This window comes from Bos indicus x Bos taurus, chromosome 2 (genome assembly GCF_003369695.1).
Source record: "Bos indicus x Bos taurus breed Angus x Brahman F1 hybrid chromosome 2, Bos_hybrid_MaternalHap_v2.0, whole genome shotgun sequence".
Lineage (NCBI taxonomy): Eukaryota > Metazoa > Chordata > Mammalia > Artiodactyla > Bovidae > Bos > Bos indicus x Bos taurus.
Window position 1 is genome coordinate 120,926,488 of NC_040077.1, and position 18,173 is coordinate 120,944,660.

At 40.3% G+C, this 18,173-nt stretch overlaps 1 protein-coding gene across 1 annotated transcript in view; it reads right to left on the reverse strand.

Annotated features, from left to right (window-relative positions):
- ZBTB8A (zinc finger and BTB domain containing 8A) overlaps window positions 1-18,173 on the reverse strand; it is a 58,829-nt gene that overhangs the window by 35,177 nt on the left and 5,479 nt on the right. The window contains exon 2 of the mRNA XM_027517115.1: window positions 7,797-7,897. The gene's annotated coding sequence lies outside the window, so the exon portion shown is untranslated. The remainder of the gene's footprint in view (window positions 1-7,796; window positions 7,898-18,173) is intronic.

The window sequence follows — 18,173 nt, forward strand, 5'->3', positions numbered from 1 at the left end:
TCATCTCATTCCTCTTCTCAAAACCTCCAGAGGTTTTCTTTCAGAAAGAATTCCAAAATCATTACCCTCATCCAAAAGGACTGCAAGACCTTTCCTCCCATCCCCTACCTCCCCTAGCTCCAGCCTCAATGGTCTCGATGTTTCCCAACGTGCCAATGCACTCCTGATAGGCCCTGTGTCAGGAACCCTCCTCACCCAGATCTTCACATAACTTGTTCCCCAACTTTAAACAAATCTTTGCTTCAATATCACTATTAGAGGTTACCTTGGCAAGTCCATCTTTAGTATGGGAAGTTTCAGTTGATCACTATGATTCAACAGCTGTTGTCAATAGAAACTATGTCAGTTTAGAAACTAGGAGAAAAGATTAAAAGGAAACATGATAGTTGTCTTCCAATATTGAAGAACAATTACGTGGAAGAGGAAGCAGAATTATTCTTCCAGCAGCTCCGGCAGACGAGTCCTCTGGACTGATCACTAGAACCTTAAGTTCCACAAGGGCTGACTGTTCAGCACCCCTAGCACAGAGCACGTCTGGCACACAGGTGCTCAGTCATATTTGTTGAATAAATGTTTCAGTGTGGTTCTGAAAAGCAAAATGGACCAATGGATAGGACTCAAAGGAAGCAGATGTTAACTCAACATGAAGAACAGTTTCTTAAAAATGAGAACTTGATGGGATTTTTTGAACTCAGATGTCTTGATCTAGTGCCTTCATATTTATATGCAAGCAAACTAAGGTTTGGAAAGTTTTAAGTCGGTGGTTATTTTACTGCTTATCTCGGTCCATTAGTGGGCTGTGAAATCAATTTAGTGGGTACAAGCAGGATTTTAAAGAACACAAAATAGAATTTAAAATATTAGAGCTTATTGCAAGTAGTAAGAATTCTTACCTGATTTTTCTGTTTCAGATAGAGAGAGATTAATATACAGAATCCTAGGTGTGTATAGGTCAAGATGTGCTGTGTTTAGTCGCTCAATCGTGTACAACTCTTTGGGATCCCATGGACTGTAGCCTGCCAGTCTCCTCTGTCCATGGGGATTCTCCAGGCAAAAATACTGGAGTGAGTTGCCATGCCCTCCTCCAGGGGATCTTCCCAACCCAGGGATCAAACCCAGGTGTTCTGCATTACAGGCCAATTCTTTACCATCTGAGCCACCAGGGAAACCCAAGAATACTGGAGTGTGTAGCCTATCCCTTCTCCAGGGGATCTTCCTGACCCAGGAATTGAACCAGGGTGTCCTGCATTGTAGGCAGATTCTTTACCAGCTGAGTTACCAGGTAAGTCCTGGTCAAGATGTAAAATGTAGTATATCTTAATGTTTTGGTAAAAAAACCAAAAAACTATTTTGAGTAATACCAGGTTAAGCTGCTCAACACAGAATTTGCCCCCTTGCAAAGTAACGAGTTCTTTTTGCAGTTGAGATGGAGGTAGAATGTCATTGATTTAGGATGGAAACAGCTGGTGAGCAGTGGCAATAGATGATGTCAGGAATTTATATTTTTTCATTACATTTGTGTATATTTTCCAAAATGATCATACATCCTTTTTAAAGTAGTTTTAAATACATATATATGAAACATATTTTACAATAGAAATTAGAAATTTTACATGGAGATGAGATGGTTTCTGTAGGTTTACACTGAGCACCATTTGTACTGTAATCCAAGGCAAAAACCAAAACAAAACAGAGAAATAAAAACAATTTATATAATGCTCGCAACATTTGCCCACTATGAAATGAGCATTTTTCTGGCGCTAACTTCTAGGAGGAATCTGTATGTGAATTCTTCTGAGGGCATTAAATGTCATTATAGAGAATATTCGGACCAATACAATAAACTTCCTAACTGGTCTCCTTGCCTTTTATCTTTTACCCTTCAATCCGTCCTGAAGTATGTGATCTTTCCAGATTCTCCTGTTTAAAATTCTTTAGTGCTCCTTCCTGCCTCCTTGATAAAGTCCATATTTCTACAAATGGATTTAATACCCCTTGGGACCCAACTTCTACCAATCTCTGTATGCTCATCTCCTTCCAGCTACCTACCTCCCACTCTTAAGATCTATGCCACTCCCAGGTACACCATACCCTTCACGCTGCCAAGCTTTTTATATATTGTTCCTATGCTGCAATTAAAACTACCCTTCTCAGTCTGAGAAGCTCATACTCTTCCTTCAGAGTCAGCTCAAACACAGCATCACTTGGGAAGCTTACCTTGACTTTCCTGGGTTCATGCTAATTGCTATTTCTTCCAGGACCCACTGCATTGTATACATGTATGCCATGGCAACTGCTGGAATGCATTTTATTTGCCTGCTTGGATGTGTGTTTCCCTGCTACACTGTAATAATCACACGAGGAGAGACCATGTCTATGTGTGTGGTGGTGGTGGTTCAGTCGCTCAGTTGTGTCTGACTCTTTGCAACCCATGGACTGTAGCCAGCCAGGCTCCTCTGCCCATGGGATTTTCCAGCCAAGAATACTAGAGTGGGTAGCCATTTCCTTCTCCAGAGGATCTTCCCCACCCAAGGATTGAACCTGGGTCTCCTGCATTGCAGATGGATTCTTTACCAACTGAGCCACCAGGGAAGCCCAGCACTGATTTAATGTTTGAGACATTCAATAAATATCTTCACTAATGTCCTTACTGAACTAACAAGGTTCTTTTTTATTTTTAATTTACTTTTAATTGGAAGATAATTGCTTTACAATGTTGAGTTGGTTTCTGCTGTACAATGATGTGAATCATCCAGAAGTATACATATATCCCCTCCCTCTTGAACCTCCCTTCCACCCCTCACCTCATTCCACCCTTCTAGGCTGTCATGAGCTCCCTGTGTTATATAGCAACTTCCTGCTACTTTACATACCATAATGTATATGTTTCAATGTTACTGTCTCAATTTGTCCCACCCTTTCCATCCCCTGCTGTATCTATATGTCTTTATTACTGCCCTGCACACATACAATGGAATATTACTCAGCCATGCTGCTGCTGCTGCTGCTAAGTCGCTTCAGTCGTGTCTGACTCTGTGCGACCCCATAGACGGCAGCCCACCAGGCTCCTCTGTCCCTGGGATTCTCCAGGCAAGAACGCTGGAGTGGGTTGCCATTTCCTTCTCCAATGCATGAAAGTGAAAAGTGAAAGGGAAGTCGCTCAGTCGTGTCTGACTCTTTGCGACCCCATGAACTGCAGCCCACCAGGCTCCTCCATCCATGGGAGTTTCCAGGTAAGAGTACTGGACTGGGGTGCCATTGCCTTCTCCAACTCAGCCATAAAAAGGAACAAATTTGAGTCAGTTCTAGTGAGGTGGATTAATCTAGAGCCTGTTATACTGAGTGAAGTCAAAAAGAAAAAAACAAATATTGTATATTAATGTATATATATAATCTAGAAAAATGGTAATAATGAACCCATTTGCAGGGCAGGGATAACAAAGGTTATTTACATGACTTTCCTATATCCTGACTTTAAAGTCAAGGACATTCTATAATTAACTCAATGAAAACATTTCAAAGGCAAACTAAGCCAATATGTTTTGAGTACACTGTTCTTTAGAATTTTCTCTTGACATGGGATTCAAGCTGATTGAATACCGCCTTTTTTGTGTGTCCCTGTTGTGAACTATACATAATTTTACTGTGACACCTTTCACACTAATTTTTGTACCTATCTTTTCCTACAAACTCTTTGAAGGCAGGTATAGTTATAGTCATTTTATTTTTTTAATCTCCATTTTATGGCACAGAGTCTGATCTATAATCTATTAAAAGTTTGTTCCTGATAAAAATATATCTATTTTAGCCCCAAATCTAGCATTTAATAGAAGTTACCCAGTAAAGTCAGCAACAGAACAAGGATGCCATCTATTCCCACTACATATTATTTAACATTGTTCTGGGGACATTAGCCAATGCAATAAGACTTGAGAAAGAAACTAGAGAAAGAACTAGAAAGTAGGAGGTGAAATTACCACTGTTTGTGGATATGACTGTATACCTGGAAAATGATAGAGAATCAACTGTAAAATTACCACAAACAAAAAGAGTATTAACGGGGGTAGGAGATTATGAAATGCATATTAGAAATCATTAACTCATTAACTTATATATGTGTGTGTGTGTGTGTGTGTGTGCGCAAAAAAAAAAATACCAGGTAAGAAATATAATGAAATAAAGGACTCCTGTTTTCAACAGCATTAAAAATACAAAACACGGAGGAATAAATTTAACAAGAAATGCATAAGACTTATAAAAAAAACCTAAGGACACAAGAGAAGACTACAGAAAATCAAATTCTTTGAATAGGAACGTTCAACATATTAAGATGTCAATTCTTCCTAAGTCATTTTATAATATAACATGATCATAATAAAAATACCAGTAGGTCATTTTAAGATCAATACAAGTTGATGCTAAAGTTTTATGGAAAAATAAATATACAACAGCCAGTTAAATTTTGAAAAAGAACGAAGAGACGGAATTAGCACCAACAGACATTCAGTTATATTATATACTTCATCAATAATTAAAACTGTGATGTGATGCTGATGATAAAGACACAGACAGACCAGTATAGTATACTAGGAAATCCAGAAAAGCACCCCAATATATGTGGGAATTTAATATATGATGAACCTATGGTAAAAAGATGAGCAATTTACTAAGTGGCACTGGGACAATTTTTAGCCTTCTGGAAAAAAAAAAAAAAGCTGGATTTATACCCCAATCTCATACCACAATAAATGCCATAAGGATCAAAGAGCTAGGTGTGAAAATAAGTCCATAAAAGTGCTATGAAAATATATAGAAGGTTTATAAACTCAAATTGGGAAAGGCCTTTATAACCATGACTCAAAATACAAAAGCCATAAATGACTGATACATGTGACGACATAAAGATAAAACAAAATTCTGTATAACAAAATATACCACAAAAAGGGAAAAGACAGATGACAACATGGCAAAAACATCTTTAGAGAAATGGCAATCTCCATAATATACACTAAGCTTCTAAGAAATTTGCTAGAAAAGAATGATTACCTAAGAAAAAATAAGACGAACAGTTACAGAAAAAGAAATACAAATATCATATGAAGGGATGTTCAACTTCAGTCATAAAAATATAAATGTAAATTAAAACTATATTGATGTTTCAGTTTTCCTCTCTCAAATGAGCCACAAAATCCAAACATTTGATAATATTGATAAGACTGTGGGAAAGTAAGCACTTTCAATCTTGACTGGTAGGAATACAAATTGGTGTCATTCCATGGAAGGCAATTTGGCAACAGTTCTCAAAATGATGAATGCATATATTCTCTGACCAAGCAACTTCACTCCTGGGAATTTATCCTACAGGCATACTAGTACATGGGGCTTCCCAGGTGGCAAAGTAGAAAAGAATTCGCCTGCCAATGCAGGAGATGCAAGAGATATGGGCTTAATCCCTGGGTCAGGAAGATTCACTGGAGGAAGAAATGGCAATCCAGTCCAGTGTTCTTGCTTGGGAAATTCCATTGACAGAGGAACCTGGCGGGCTACAGTCCATGGGGTCGCAAAGAGTCGGACACGACTGAGAGACTAAGCACCAGCACTAGTATCCTGGTACATGATCGAAGGGACACATGTACATAGTTATTCACTGCAGCACTGTCTACAATAGCAAAAGGCTAGAAAAGTGTCCATCAGTAGAGGAAAAAAGTCATATGGAAAGATGGCTAAGACACCAATATAACACATGATACACATAGTTAAGTCTTTTTAAAAAGCAAAGAACACACCCAAAAAATATAAGGGAAAAAAGTGGGAACTCTGGAAAACCAGGACAGTGGTTGCTAACTGGAGGCAAGCTGGGATCTGGGAGATAGAGGCAAAGATGGAGGGGAGACGTTATATGGTATACTTTTTTAACATTCTGAGTTTGGAATTACATGAATATATATTAAAAAAATTTTTAAGTGTGTCAAACAAGTGGGTGAAATATTAACTATCAGTCTCACATTTATCCAGATCTAGGTTGTAATTCATGATTAAGATATCTTGGGAGCTCACAGAGTAATAATATTCTGTGTCTACTGATGTCAAGATTCATGTGTCCCATGAACAAATGACAAGCTCACATTCCATTATGAAACGTCAGGAAGTTATATTTCTGGGAAGAAAGAGAGAACAAACCAAGCGAGTGCTAGGTGAACAAACAGCTATACTATTGCAATTGTCAATCTGCTTACTGGTCTAAACACAGTGATGATGGCAGGAATGGGAAGGAAGGAAAAGATACAAATGACCCGAATGGGATATAAATCCATGGGTCTTGATGGCTGATTGAAAAATTCTACTGCTTATGTTCAGAGAGCCCCACTGCAGTCTCCAGAGCTCTTATAACTCTTATTCGACTTGCCTAATTGTACCAAAGTGTACCATGATTTGTAATTGGCTGTGGAAGGCTAGAGAGAAAGAAAGAGAACCCAGTGATGTGGTGTTTAGCAGTATCACTAACAGAAATTAGAAAGCCGGAAGGAAGAAAGCCAAGTTAGGGAAAAAGCAATGACTTAGGTTTTAAGTACATGCTGTCTGATGTGAGTGGGAAATCAGGTAGCTGTGGCCAGAGGGCTACTGGAAATCCTAGTCTGAAGTTCAGAGGGGACGTCAGACTTGAAGGTGGTGATGTGGGAGAGATCTGCAAATAGAGAAGAGGCTCAGAGGAAATACGGGCAGCGGGGAGAAGCTGGAGGACCGCCCTGATTGTGGAGCAGAATGGGGAAGAGAAGGCAGAGTTACAGACAGAGAAATATAAGAAGAATCAGGAGAGCATGTGACAGGTACACCAAGGGTGAGGAGCTTTAAGAAGCAGTGAAGCAGTCTACACATTGAGAAATGGAAGGGGCACAGCAGTAATAATAGTAGCAATGTGCTCTATCTCCTGAATCCTGACACACCACGACCTAGAAGGTAGACGGCATTGTTAGCTCCATTTTACAGAAAAGAGTATTAACCCAGGGAATCTGCTGGTGGTCCAGTGGTTAGGACTCTAAGCTTTCACTTCTGAGGGCTGGGGGTTCAATCCCTGGTCAGGGAACTAAAATCCCAAAAGTTGCAGTGAAGCCTAGAGAAAAAAAAAGTGGGGAGGATATTAATTCAGAAAGTGACTTCAAAGCTGCAGGATGTCACTGATGAGCTACAGTCCTTCATTGCTTTCTTGGAAGAGCTGGGAGATCAGAGTTCTGCCACTAAATTAGCTATATGTGCAGGGACAAGCAACTTCACCTTTCTAGGTTTCATTTCCTTCTCTGAAAATTGAGGGGATTGGTGTAGATAATCTCTAGCTCTTATGTAACATGAGTCTTTGATTAAAACCAAATGGAAGAGGGATTCCCCTGGCAGTCCATCGGTTAAGAATCCACCTTGCAATGCAGGGGACTTCGATTTGACCCCTGATTGGGGAACTAAGATCCCACATGAACTGCAATTACTAAGCCTGTGAACTCTGGAGCGCATGGGCCACAACTAGAGAATCAACGTGCCACAACTAAGACTCAACACAGCCAAATAAATAAATAATTTTTTTTAAAAGGCACAATGGTAGAGATACATATACACAAGATGGGCAATGAATTGAAAATTTAGCCATAAGTGAGCAGGAAGACCCAGCCAAGATCAGAATGCTGAATGTTTTATATAGTGAATTTTCAAGCAATAAAATTACTTACTCTGATATATAAAATCTATAATTGAAAAACTCTTTTTATCTATATATTTCAGTTAATATCAACAATTAAAATTTTTCATACCTGGAAATTTATAAATACTGTTCTTGAAACCCTGCTAAGCTGGTTGAATAGAATAAAAATAGAAGAGTCCAAGTGACGCAGTCTGTATATGAAGGATTGTCCTGTAGAAAGAGAAAAGAGCTATTTATAATAAACATTTGTAATAAGAGACAGAAATGACTGCTAAGGTACATAAATATTTATGGAAATAAATTAAATAGGAGCATTTATCAAGTATCATTTCTTGAGCATGTAAAAACAGATCATCTAGCACAGAACAGATGTGGGAATCCTGAACCTCTTCATATTAAAGTCTGCAATAAAGATTTCCAAAATTAAAATATATTATGGCAGACTGAAAGCAAACATACTTTTCAACTTTAAGAATAAAATAAACTTTTTAAGACAACAGCTGTTCAAAGGCTGGTCAACAGATGAAATACCAAGACAGCAACATATGTTCTATTACCCTTTTCCTATAAATGACATCAATATGATTTGCAAGAAAACCAAACAGAATAGCTTTAAAGATTCAACTTACAAAGTTAAACATTTCTTTAAAACTCTATGGTTAACAGGGAAGTGGAGGAAAAAGTCCTACTACATATGTTCACAAAGTCCCATTCAGTTCAGTTCAGTTCAGTTCAGTAGCTCAGTCATGTCCGACTCTTTGCGACCCCATGAATCACAGCACGCCAGGCCTCCTTGTCCATCACCATCTTCCGGAGTTTACTCAAACTCACGTCCATCGAGTCAGTGATGCCATCCAGCCATCTCATCCTCTGTCTTCCCCTTCTCCTCCTGCCCCCAGTCCCTCCCAGCATCAGAGTCTTTTCCAATGAGTCAACTCTTCGCATGAGGTGGCCAAAGTATTGGACTTTCAGCTTTAGCATCAGTCCTTCCAAAGAACACCCAGGACTGATCTCCTTTAGAATGGACTGGTTGGATCTCCTTGCAGTCCAAGGGACTCTCAAGAGTCTTCTCCAACACCACAGTTCAAAAGCATCAATTCTTTGCCGCTCAGCTTTCTTCACAGTTCAACTCTCACATCCATACATGACCACTGGAAAAACCATAGCCTTGACTAGACAGACCTTTTTTGGCAAAGTAATATCTCTGCTTTTGAATATACTATCTAGGTTGGTCATAATTTTCCTTCCAAGGAGTAAGCATCTTTTAATTTCATGGCTGCAATCACCATCTTCAGTGATTTTGGAGCCCCAAAAAATAAAGTCTGACACTGTTTCCACTGTTTCCCCATCTATTTCCCAGGAAGTGAGGGGACCAGATGCCATGATCTTCGTTTTCTGGATGTTGAGCTTTAAGCCAACTTTTTCACTCTCCTCTTTCACTTTCATCAAGAGGCTTTTTAGTTCCTCTTCATTTTCTGCCATAAGGGTGGTGTCATCTGCATATCTGAGGTTATTGATATTTCTCCTGGCAATCTTGATTCCAGCTTGTGCTTCTTCCAGCCCAGCGTTTCTCATGATGTACTCTGCATAGAAGTTAAATAAGCAGGGTGACAATATACAGTCTTGATGTACGTTTTTTCCTATTTGGAACCAGTCTGTTGTTCCATGTCCAGTTCTAACTGTTGCTTCCTGACCTGCATATAGGTTTCTCAAGAGGCAGGGCAGGTGATCTGGTATTCCCATCTCTTTCAGAATTTTCCACAGTTTATTGTGATCCACACAGTCAAAGGCTTTGGCATATTACAGTCACCCAGATCTTTCATTTGTTTGCCAGACTGAACCAGTGTCTCTCAATTTGCAGGAGCAGCTGCAAATTTAATTCTTGTGTTAAAAATGTTTGAGTGTTGGGCTTCCCTGATGGTCCACTGGTGAAGAGTCCACCTTGCAATGCATGGGACACTTGTTCAATCCCTGCTATGGGAAGATCCTACATGCCATAGAGTAACTGAGCCCATGCATTTCTACTCTAATCCAAACCTTTTTCATTCCCCCCCCAAAAAAAAATCTGTTCAACTATTTTGCTCATTGATGAAATTTTGTTAATGTAGAGACTGTTAAGGCTTTACGTTCATAGGCAGTGGAAAATGAATTAAATGCTTTTTAAATCAATCAATTAAGCTAAGAATTCCCATCAAAATAATTTTGACTAAATTAATGAAATCATTTTTAAAGTAATACAGGTTATTTCTAATTTTAAAAAGGTATTATAGGGCTTCCCTGCTGGCTCAGTGGTAAAGAATCTGCCTGTCAATGCAGGGGATACACATTTGATCCCTGGTCCAGGAAGATCCCACGTGCCACAAAGCAACTAAGTCCGTGTGCCACAACTACTGAGCCTGGGCGCTGCAACTACTGAAGCCCACGCTCCCTAGAACCTGTGCTCCGCAGCAAGAGAAGCCGCTGCAATGAGAAGCCTGCATGCTGCAGAGAATAGCCCCCGCACAGCGGTAAAGACCCAGCACAGTCAGAAATACATAAATTAATTAAATTTAAAAATAAAATAAAAGCATTATATACTTGTAGAAAAAATTTTAAATATAGCAGTTATAAAGAAGAAAATGAAATGAAATAACTTTTAAATAAGCATCCTGAAAACACCACCAGACAAAAGATAACTGCTCAAATATACTTTAGTTAATAAAATAAACACATCAGTTACCCACTCATGAGGAGGTCTGAATTCTGGCAAATTAAAGCATTCAAAACACTGACCTGGAAGTTAACAACAACACAAAATTTTGAGCAGCAACCAAAAGAGAAAAGAGCCAAGATGACCTGAGTATTCCATAAAGTGTAATGTTATTTCCTCTTATGATTGGCAAAGTTTATATAAAAAAAATTCCCACAGTCTCTATAGCTGGGAAGAATGGGAGACTTTAAAAATTTTTTTTTAAATAAAGGGACAAAAAACAAAAAACTAGAGCAAAAGGTGAGGGAGCTGGGAAGCAGCAAACCTATGGAGATGGGTTATCAACACTTTTTATGTGTTTACATTTGAAATACAGCAAAGAATAGAGTTGGCTATGAAAAGGATTTTAAGAAATACCCATCATTAAAACAGCAGGGTCTAATTTAGAGGTAAACTAGGACTCTGTAGTTGGGGGAACAAAATAAATACCCTGTTTTCTTTTTTTTGGCTGTGCTGAGTCCTTGTTGCTGCATGGACTTTTTTCTAGTTGCAGCAAGTGGACGCTACTCTCCTTGCAGTGGCTTCTCTTGTGGAGAATGAACTCTCCAGTGTGCAGGCTTCAGCAGCTGTGGCTCCCAGGTTCTAGAGCACAGGCTCAACAGTTGTGGCGCACAGGCTCAGTTGCTTCGTGGCACGTTGGATCTTCCTGGACTAGGGATCGACCTCTGCTCCCTGCATTGGCAGGAGGATTCTTTACCACTGAGCCACCAGGGAAGCCCAATAACTTTTGAGAACAACTCCTCCCAACCCTAAAACCTCATCCACTCCTAGCCCCAGTGAGTGAGAAGGACACTCAGTAAAGGGTATTCACTTTGATAGCTTTAATAGCTATAACTATTTAGCTTTAACTATTTCAACAATGTTACTTAAGAAAACTAACTGGCACTGTCCACTGTACTGGGTCTGTACAGAGGCAAGTAAAGTTAATTCTGGGGCTTTTTTTTAAAGAGAACTGATTTTTGAACATAGTCTGTACCAGAAACAGTTTATATATACTGATGAAATGTCATCTTTAGTGACAACCACCAAATTCTACCCTAGCAGAAAATTATCTGAGTGGATTTGAGTATTAACCCCCAGCATCCTTTCTAACTTCCTTGTGGAAAATTAAAATGTCCATTTCCCAGACTCTTCTACAGTTATGTTTCCCCATGTGAAATGGGGTCTATCTGTCAGCTGTTTCGTGAGATTTGGAAGGCAGAAATGGGGCGGGAGCCATCTTTCTGCTCTTCTGACTGTTAATGCTGGCAAGCACATTTATGGAAACATTGGGTTTTTCTGCAGTGTTCCAGCGTCCCGAACCTCACAGCTGTCAAGAGACAAGTTTGGTGGAGATAGCCGTTACTAGTTGGTGGGTGTTGAGGGGCAATTTCAGAATAGCAATTTCCTGACCCTTGAACTGCAGCAAGCAATGTCATCTGGAACTCAGATGTGGCTGGGGTGGCCTCCTGAGACCCTCCCCTGGAGGGCCTGATAAGTAGTCTGGTGCTGGGAATAATTTCTGAAGGCCCATGCCTCCCAGCCCTTCGAGTAATTCTGCAAACAGACTAAAATGCTAGAGTGGTTTCTCTTTCCTGCAACTGGGCCCAGATGACATATTAGCACACCAGTTGCCTCAATACATAAGCAGAAGGGTGACTGGTCTGTCTGTGAGCTGCAGTACTGAGCAGTGCGCTTGACGATACATGCTCTGGAATCAGACTGCCTCGGTGCAAATTCTGGCTCTGCCATACATTAACCTTCCTGGGATGTTAATGTCCCTGTACCTTAGTTTCTTCATCTATAAAATGGGACTAGCAATAATATCTTCCAGTTATGGGACATAGTAAATGAAAAGATAATCTAAGTAAAGTACTGGTTTTTCCAGTAGTCATGTATGGATGTGAGAGTTGGACTATAAAGCTGAGTGCCAAAAAATCGATGCTTTTGAAGAGTCCCGTGGACTGCAAGGAGATCAAAACAGTCAAGCCTAAAGGAAATCAGTCCTGAATATTCATTGGAAGGGCTGATGCTGAAGCTGAAACTCCAATATTTTGACCACCTGATGCAAAGAACTGACTCACTGGAAAAGACCCTGATGCTGGGAAAGATTGAAGGCAGAAGGGAACGACAGAGGATGAAATGGTTGGATGGCATTGCCAGCTCTATGGACATGAGTCCGAGTAAGCTCTGGGCATTGGTGATGGACAGGGAAGCCTGGCGTGCTGCAGTACATGGGGTCGAAAAGAGTTGGACACAACTGAGTGATTGAACTAAACTGAACTGAAAGTGCTTATAATAGTGACTGTCTTAGAAACGGAGAAGGCAATGGCACCCCACTCCAGTACTCTTGCCTGGAAAATCCCATGGACGGAGGAGCCTGGTAGGCTACAGTCCGTGGGGTCACTCAGAGTCAGACACGACTGAGCGACTTCACTTTCACTTTTCACTTTCATGCATTGGAGAAGGAAATAGCAACCCACTCCAGCATTCTTGCCTGGAGAATCCCAGGGACAGGGGAACCTGGTGGGCTGCTGTCTATGGGGTCGCAGTGTCGGACACGACTGAAGCGACTTAGCAGCAGCAGTCTTAGAAAAAGCCCCTGAGAGATGTTAGCTATTATCACGGTAATATTACTAGTTATGCAGGCCACTTTAAAACACTGCTTTAATTGAGTAGAAAATGTAAACATTTTAGAATTTTATTACTATACATTTTATTGTGACCTCAAGAATTTTAACTTACACACAAGTGGTCACAGAAAAGATCTGACTGGTTTCATCATATATGTATACACAGAGAGAGTGACCATTTCAGAACCACAGTGTACCTGAGGATAGCAAACTAGCCAACTAATTAGTTACTCTAACTAGTTTTTGTGGGTCTCACCCTAAGGAAGAGTAATTTTCTAGTAACAATTTTTGCCATTTTCCCATTACAAATACTACCTCATTAACTATGCTCTGACTTTATTTTTTGGGGCTCCAAAATCACTGCAGATGGTGACTGCAGCCATGAAATTAAAAGATGCTTACTCCTTGGAAACAAAGGTATGACCAACCTAGACAGCATATTAAAAAGCAAAGACATTACTTTACCAACAAAGGTCCATCTAGTCAAAGCTATGGTTTTTCCAGTAGTCATGTATGGATGTGAGACTTGGACTATAAGGAAAGCTGAGTGCCAAAGAATTGATGCTTTTGAACCGTGGTGTTGGAGAAGACTCTTGAGAGTCCCTTGGACTGCAAGGAGATCCAACCAGTCCATCCTAAAGGAGATCAGTCCTGAGTGTTCATTGGAAGGACTGATGTTGAAGCTGCAACTCCAATACTTTGGCCACCTGCTTTCGAAGAGCTAACTCATTTGAAAAGACCCTGATGCTGGGAAAGATTGAAGGCGGGAAGAGAAGCCGATGACAGAGGATGAGATGGTTGGATGGCATCACTGACTCAATGGACATGAGTTTGAGTAAACTCCAGGAGTTGGTGATGGACAGGGAGGCCTGGCATGTTGCAGTCCATGGGGTCACAAAGAGTTGGACACAACTGAGCTACTGAACTAAACTGATAAACCAGGGTGTGTTATTCAGATTTTTTTTTCAGCTTCATTAAGATAGAACTGACAAATAAATCTGTAAGATATTAAAGTGTACATTATGGTATCTGATATACATATACATTGTAAAAGGATTCCTCCTACCTAGTTAATTAATGCATGCTGATTTGCTGAGTTGTGTCTGACTCTTTGTGACCCCATGAACTGCAGCCCACCTGGCTCCTCTGTTCATGGGATTTTCCAGGCAAGAATATTGGAGTGGATTGCCATTTCCTCCTCAGGGCATCTTCCCGACCCAGGGATAGAACCTGTGTCTCTTGCATCTCCTGCAGTGGCAGGCAGATTCTTGACCACTGCGCCATCTTTACCTTTTCTTTCTTTTTTTTGGTGAGAACATTTAAGTTCTGCTCCCTTAGCAAATTTCAATTGTATAATACAGTGTTATCAACTATAGTCTCTATGTTATACATTAGATCCTCAGAACTTATTCATCTTATAGCTGAAAATTTTGTGCCTTTTTAGCAATCTCACCCTATTTTCCCCACCCTCCAGTCCCTGACTACTTTTCTACTCTGTTCTATGAGTTGGAGTTTTCAGATTTCACGTATAAGTGATAACACACAATATTTGTCTTTCTCCACCTAGCTTAATTCACTTAGCATATTATTTTTTGGGTCCGTCCATGTTGTCACACATGACAGGATTTCTTTTTTGTCATGACCGAATATTATCCCATTATATATAAACCACATTTATCCATTCGTCCATTAACAGACACTTAGACACTTATTTAAAATTTAGATTGTTTTTAAAATGTTATCAGAGAGGAGACTTCATGAGAATGAGATCAGTACTCTGTAAGATTTGAAAATTGGAAGTTTAAAATTTTAATGTTTAGGCTTAGAATGCTATTCTAATGTACTTATTAAGAAGGTCTTAGATGAAATTATGGCCTGGTTTGGTGTGAAGTGTATTCTGCGTTTAAAAAAAAAAAGTGTATTCTGATGATAAAGATTTTGGAATAAAGCTCCCCCGCAATATGCTGAAATTATAAGAACGCTGTGTTTCACCTTATCCAACAACCAGCGAGACAGAGGGCCCTGAAGCCAATACAAAGGTGTTTGCTGTACCTTCGACAGTTCAGATGCTGCAGAAAGTCCAGGACTCAAGAGCAATGGAGATTTACTGAAGAGTTAGAAAAACAATGGAAAGAAAGAAACTTCATGCTTTGATGCAATAACTACTTTTACACTGTTCTGAAAATCATACAGCTATATATATTTTTGGGCTTCCCTGATAGTTTGGTTGGTAAAGAATCCACTTGCAATGCAGGAGACCCCGGTTCAATCCTTGGGTTGGGAAGATCCCTGGAGAAGGAAACAGCTACCCACTCCAGTATTCTGGAGAATCCCATGGACTGTATAGTCCATGGGGCCCGAAAAGAGTCAGACACGACTGAGCGACTTTCACCATCATATATATTTTGTTCTTTTTTAAAAAAAATATTATTTTTTGGCTGTGTCAGGTCTTAGCTGCAACACTTGGGATCTTTAGTTTTGGAATGAAAACTCAGCTGTGGCATGTGGGATCTAGTGCCCTGGGCAGGGATGGAACTTGGGTCCCTTGCATTGAATGTGCAGAGTCTTAGCCACTGGACTACCAGGCAAGTCTCTCTTTCCCTTTTTTTAAAGAAAAATATTTTTTATTTTCATGAGAACAGATATTCTGAAATGTGAAACATATTCATTCAATATCTATTTATTGAGCACCTGCTCAATGCCAGGCAATCTCTGGCCCTGGGAATACAACCCTGATGATATATCAAAGATCAGTGCCCTACAAGGCCTCAGTGTCTATCAGCAGAGAGAGAAAGAAAGTACTCCTAGGAGAAGGAAACTATAAAACCAAGGAAGCAAATGACTCTGCCTGGCAGTGTCCACATGCATGCATGCCAAGTCGCCTCAGTCATGTCCAACTCTTTGCGACCGTATGGACTGTAGCCTGCCAGGCTCCTCTGTCCATGGGATTCCCCAGGCAAGAATACTGGAGTGGGTTGCGATGCCCTTCTCCAGGAGATCTTCCTGATCCAGGGATTGAACCCACGTCTCTTGTCTCCTGCATTGGCAGGAGGGTTCTTTACCACTAGTGCCACCTAAGAAGCAAGTCCACAAAAGCTTCCAAAAGGCAGTAACAGTCGAGTCTTGAAGGATGAATAAAAGTTCATAATGGCGAAGAGGACAAAGGGCATTCTAGACAGAAGCCCAAAGGGCAGAGGCATAGCAAGTATTAAAAAGCATGACCTCTTCAAAAAAGTTTGCTGTGGCTAGAGACTCAGGGTCTGTGAAGGGACAGTGGGAGATGAACAGAGAACAGTATGTAGGTGCCAGCTCCTAAAACCCCTCCACTTCTGTGGGTCTGGACATTTTTGAAGGATTTTAAGAAGAATGACATGGTTATAGGTCTACCAACGACTAGCTATGTGACTTAGTCAAGTTACTTAACCCTAAGTACCAGTTTCCTTTTTGTAAAATGGAGATACTGACTTAAGAGGCGCTAAGGAAGTCTGTTGAGAGGATTAAGTAAGATAATAGCTAAGATAAGTAAGATTAACAGCAATAAGAAATAAAGACAAACAACAATGAGCATGTGAAGATATGTTTAGCATCAGGAGTCATTAAGGAAATGCAAGTAAAAGTCAGTGAGATATGACTTCACACCCATTAGGCTGACTACTATAAACACACACACACACACACACACACACACAGGAAAATAACAAGTGTTGGCCAGGATGTGTAGAAATCAGAACCTTCACGTACTGCCAGTTGGAATGTAAAATGGTACACCCATTTTGGAAAACAGCCTGGTAGTTCCTAAATGATTAAACATAGAGTTACCACAAGACTGCAATTCCACTCCCAGGTTTATGTTTATGTTTAAGAGAAATGAAACTATATATGCCCATAGAAATTTGTATACAAATGTTTATAGCAGCATTATTCATAACAGTGAAAGGGTAGAAACAACCCAATGTCCATCAACATTTGGGAAATGGACAAACAAAATGTGGTAGATCCACTCAATGGAAAGTTATTCAGCCATTAAAAAGGAATGAAAAACTGATTTCCTATTTGCTACCACATGGATGAAACTTAAAAACTTCAAGCTAAGCAAAAGAAGCCGGTCACAAGACACCATATATTTTATGATTTCTTTTATATGAAATATCCAGCATGGGCAGGTGAGAGACAGAGAGTAGGTTAGTGTTGTCAGGGGCTATTAATGGATGTGCGGTTTCTTTATGCAGTAAAGTGTTCTATGATTACAGAGTAGTGATGGCTGCATAACTTTGTGATACACTAAAAAACACTGAATTGTACACTTTAAAAGGTGAATTTTATGGTATATGAGTTATATCTTCATAAAAGTAAATAGCTAATATTTGAAGGTTTACTAAGCACAGTAGTAAGCATTTTACACCCATTATCTTATTTCAGTCCTCACAACAGCCTCATGAAATAAGTGCTACTGTGATTCACATGGTATAGATCAAGAAACAGAGGCACAGAGGAATAAAAACAAAATCTTCTCCAAGACTACACATGAAGCAAGGGAACAGACTGGAATTCAGGCTGACTGACCCCAAACCAGCACTCTTTTAAGTCCTGCATTTTTTCTGACCATAATGTATGCAAAATGCCTAGCAAGCAGGTGGGTGTGTGTGTGCTCATTCATGTCCAGCTCTTTGAAACCCCATGGATCAGGCTACTCTGTCCGTGGGATTTCCCAGGCAGGAATACTGGAGTGGGTTGCTATTTCCTTCTCCAGGGGATCTTTCCAACCCAGGGATGGAACCAGTGTCTCTTGCCTCTCCTGAACTGGCAGGAGAGGCATGATTTCTTTACCATTAGCGCCACCTGGGAAGCCTAGCATGCCATCTGTTGTTGTTCAGTAGCCAAGTCGTGTCTGACTCTTTGCGACCCCATGGACTGCAGGACGCCAGGCCTCCCTGTCCCTCACCATCTCCCGGAGTTTGCCCAAGTTCATGACAATTGAATCAATGATGCCATCCAACCACCCCATCCTCTGTCACCCTCTTCTCCTTCTGCCTTCAATCTTTCCCAGCATCAAGGTCTTTTCCAATGAGTCGGCTTTTCACATCAGGTGGCCAAAGTATTGGAGCTTCAGCTTCAGCATCAGCCC